The sequence below is a fragment of the Montipora foliosa genome, chromosome 7, assembly GCF_036669935.1.
Source record: "Montipora foliosa isolate CH-2021 chromosome 7, ASM3666993v2, whole genome shotgun sequence".
Taxonomy (NCBI): Eukaryota; Metazoa; Cnidaria; class Anthozoa; order Scleractinia; family Acroporidae; genus Montipora; species Montipora foliosa.
In genome coordinates this window covers 14,332,799-14,337,798 of record NC_090875.1, presented here as the reverse complement: position 1 = coordinate 14,337,798, position 5,000 = coordinate 14,332,799, and positions in this window count along the sequence as shown.

The following is a 5,000-nucleotide window of genomic DNA, read 5'->3' as shown; positions in this document are numbered from 1 at the left end:
ATCTTAATTTCATGGACATGAAACTGATTAGCTTTTTTCCAGAACAGGAAAGAACTTTCTTTATATATTATTCTAGAAAGGGCTTAGACTTACTAGGGTTGTACCTGCCTGGAAAATTTCGATCCACTTCGCAAAATAGTAATTTTGGTCACATTAGTATTTTGCCAAATGGATCAAACCCTAACCATTTACCAATGCTAAAATTAGGCCTAAAAACAAGTCTTGGGTTTAGGCCTAAGGTTAGCTTAAAGAATGTTTAGGATTCTTTCTGTGTTTCTGTGCGTTTTGTTTCGTTTAACAAATTAGTGTAAGCCCTAATAAAGTTTATCTGATGTATCCAACAATGGACTCCCAAATTTGCCAGCCCTATCATGAACAATATATATAAACATTAACATATTTTATAACAATAAAATATCAATGATGAATGAACAGACATAGTTATTGTTCTCTTTGGGTAATGTTATCATTGTTAGTAATGACAAAATGAAACAATTTGTAACTGATACCCAATCTAAACACTGTCACAAAGTGAACACATCCCCTTTGTCACGAAATCGTCCTTTCTGAGGTTAAAAAGAAAACAATAAATATGGACCGGGTCCAAAAGGGGGGTTTATGTTTTGTCCTTTCCCTTCAAAAGGTGACACAGCTAATAAGGAATAGTATGTTTTGGAACAGGGGTGGAAATAACGTGGGTCTTATGTCTATTTTTTTAGCATGTAGCGTGACATCAAATAAACTGGTTTCAAGTGAAAGCGGCCGGTGAGGCAAAGGCGGGTGAAACACTAGTGTAGCAACACAGAAAACATGTGAAAAACTATTCTTGTAATTAAGTCTTAATATGGGTAAGTGAAAACCAGTATCCAGCTGCAAAGGTTCCAGATTAACAGTGCTGTGAATGATGCGGCCGGTGACCTCCAGCTCTAGGTAGCTAGCATGAAGATCGTCAAACTATCAATTGATTTAAACAAGAAATAGACATCGGCGGCGGATGATGTTCGTACAAAGAACACCTGAGACAGAAAGAAACTAAGAAATTCGACCATTCATAACATACCGCTGCTGGAAGTTCTGTACTGGCAATTTCGTCATGAGGTCAACAAGCAAGATTAGAGTAAATATGTCATTTATAACATTCCATAAGGCTGAATCCAGCATTTTCACATTTTAGCTGCATCGCATTGCGTCATTTGCCCTCTCGTGGAACTTGGGCTTTGAATCAGCAAACGAAATAAAATTGGTCACACTGAAGCTCCAACATAGAAATCATCATTTGTTTGCTCCACTGCAGGTTATAAATTCGGATTTTCATCGAATTTTGTAGGACGAGAGGCTGTTTCAAGTCTCTCGCTATCGGAAATATAGCCGAATTAGTCTATTTGTTATTGATGCAGTTGTTTTGTCACAGAGGGAGGTCAAATGTATTGCTCAAAGGGGTGTAGCACATTGCTTTTCAACCAATGAAATCACCGCCTCGTAATTCTATTGTCCATTTGCTGAACAGAAAACTAAATTCTGCACAGATTATAACTCGGATACCATTCAGGTATTCCGAGAAATAAGCATAAGACCGAGGTGTCAGCTGTTTTTTTATGCCAACGGATATTCAAGTTAATAGTGCCTGAGATGGCAACCGAAGGTCCTTTTTTTTGCGAGAAACGTACTGGGGCGGTTCGCAATTATCCCTGCCTCTCCAACAAATCACTAGAAGCAGGAGTTCATTAAGAGTAGCCTCTATCTCCTCTAATTCCTTGAGTCAACCCTTTCCCGAGTAAATTTATTTTTAGGAACAGGTTTTTCCCGCGAAAAGTATCATAATTCCCTTGACGCTGAGATAGCTCTGTTTTGATTGGCTTTTACAACAGTGAGTATGCTGAATCTCCCAAGGGAGGTGTTCTATAAATAAATCTACTCGGGAAAGGGTTGACTCCGACGCCAAGTACTACTAGTGGGAGGAGAATTTCTTCTTCCGTCATTTTGGAAAAGTTGTTCGTCCCATTGTCCAGCGAGTTTTTTCTTTCTGGAGCTAACTGCGCCTGCGTGTGTCACTTCTCTTATGCTCCTGCAACATGTTTGAACTTTGTCATGCTCATGTTTATGTCGCAGTGTAAACCAGGCTTTAGGGACTTTTAAGATCTGCGAAGCCGAGAAAAACTTCACGTTGACATATAACTTCGCACTATCGTACGGAGGCAGTGCGGCCCAGTGGTCAGAGCTCTTGCCTTGAGATCAGGAGACCCCGGGTTCAAGACCCATCATGACCACTCGTTGAATTTGATCGTGGTAGTCCCTGGTTCAACGTGGCGCGCGGCTGCACTGGTAAATAGCCAACTGGTTTGCCTCCGGCAAGTTGGGATTCTTAACAGTTGTTGCTTCGTTGATTTCGTTTGATTGACCCTTAAAAGCCCCTAGGGGGAGGTTTTAATTAAGTATGTATATCTTCCGCGATTATTCCATCTCCTTCATGTCCTAAAATGTGGACAAAGTATCCTAAAAATAAATTGGTGCGAGCGGTTTGAGAGTAAAAATATATACAATGAAAGGTTCGTATTTATACGCTCTTTGACAATTGGTGATTTCACATCGTTGTTGTGCAGAGTACAGCAAACTTTTGTGCCGCACGTGCACTACGATTATTTTTCCTTTTTTAACCAATGATTATTCTTGTTTTTTGGCGTTCTCGTCGACGACCGCGTTGTAGATCTTGAAGTCCCTGATAATGAAGATGAAGGTTCCCGGCAAATTTGCAAGTGAACAATTCTGAACAAATCTCAGTCCAGACATCATTTATTCCGTTATTCTTGAGTAGGAGTAGAGGTTTCATTTAATTAAGAGTAAACTCTTGATGCTAGTTAAAAATATCAAAATTACTCATATTAAGGACTCTTTAAGAAAACGTTTTCACTGTCCATGCATTTGACTGTTCAAGGGCGTTATGTTTTTACCAACTTGACCCATCTATGGGGCCTACGATAAATAATTTACCAATAAATACTGTAATAATATCCTTTGAGAACTACACTTTTTTTCCAAGAGAACAACATTTGAAGAAAACTATTTTTAAACATTATAGAAAGATACCCATTTCTGTCATCTCAAGAATTAGAGACGCGTGTGAACCTTGTAGGGAACAGTTTTAAACCTTATACGAACAATTTTCTTTGCGCACGCATGCACAAATAAGTAAATAAATAAATAAATAAGTGAATAAATATCCACATGTTTATGTATTCCAGCACTCGCCAACGTCCCCTTTGACTTACGGCCGTTTTTGCTAAAGCCGCGCGTGCACACGGACGCAACAACTTCCAATAGTGTCGGGAGTTGTTGGTTCTGCAGATGCTGAATGGTGTTGGCAGTTCTATACAAACGGACGCAACAACTCCCAGCATTGTTTGGAGTTGTTGGTTCTGCAGATGTTGGATGGTGTTGGCAGTTCTATGCAAACGGACGCAACAACTACCAACAATGTAAGGACGTGCAGTTATCTAGTACAATTTTCTGTAAACTATGAAACGCCTTTTTTTAACGTATCTTAAACTCTACCAGATAACTTTTTGTGATACTCGCTCAGAAATTAAAGAATTTAGGGAGCTTTTCAACAAAGAAATAAAAATGGTAGGTCACCGACTTAGTTTTTCAGATAATTTTCAAAAACTGAAATTTAGAGGGCCCTTTTGCGGACCTAGCGAGTTGCCATGGTAACCGATATGACGTAAAAGGTGCCCTTAAAGTATTACCCAACAATAGAGTTGCAAAGATATTTATATTTTGCCTACACTATGAAATATCCTTCTTTGATATCCTTCATCGTTTCACAAACACTATAACAAATAAAAACCCTTTTGAGCCTCCTCAAGCTCCCTAATGTTGGAAAAGCTGTGAAAAGGATCCAACTTTTTTGCGCTACGCTTCCGTGATCACGGAACAAAAAAAATGTTGGGAGTTGTAGGCTCAAAACGTTTTCCTGGTTTCAAACTTCCTGCAACTACATGCAACAGAGTGAACAGTGCAAAAAACAAAGGAACATGTAACACCCAACAATGTTGCGTCCGTTTGTTTGCGCGGGGCTTGAGATGATTCGATGATTCGATGATCCGATGCTACTCTGATTAAAGATTAATTTACGCAATTTTCAAAGTTACGATTTGAAATTCAATGTATGAAGATTAAGAGTTTCTGAGATAAAAATCAGTGATGTTCATTCAACTGAATAATCCTGACGTTTGCGTTTGTCGCACGAAACTGTAAACATAAATACTTAAGTCCGTATCACGGTCATAAACCTCTTTCTTTTCGACTGGCAACAAATTTTCTGATGAAGCGAATGATCATGTATGGGTCAATGTTGACATTAACAGTCTGAAAGGAAAAAAAATTCATAAGTGAGTTTCAAAAATCGAACAAGAAGTGGATTCAACGCTATTTTCTACTTTCTCAAATCCCGTAATACACCTACATAATACAAATTGAAAACAATGATTATGCAAAATGTTGGGCAGGTAAACAAGATCTATTATGGGATTTGAGAAAGAAGAGAATAGTGAAGGAAGGCCCGGGCCAAACAAGGTTCCCAGTACTCGGATCTGATAAGACATCAACGGATGACGAAACAACATCATGTGCACAAAACGGCCCAAATCTACACCTGCAAGCAATATGGGAGAGACTGTCGGCTTCCCACTTTGGCCTGCGCAGCTAGATATCAGTGATGTTCGACATCGAAAAGGACGCAAACTTCATGGTCTCCAAGGCCGAAGAATACCCGCCCAATGACGAAGCTACTCAACGAGAAATTATCAAACTACACCGTTAAAACTCAAATGATGGCAAACTCATCCCTTTCACACCCTCTCAACATGCACCGACAGATGACAAATTAGAATGCTTCTGTTACGAAGCCAGGCTGTTCCTTAAAGTCATATGCCCACCAATAAGCATTTTGCGTTCAAAACTTGTCAGAAGACACACTACACGCTTTCCCTCGCCTAGAGGCA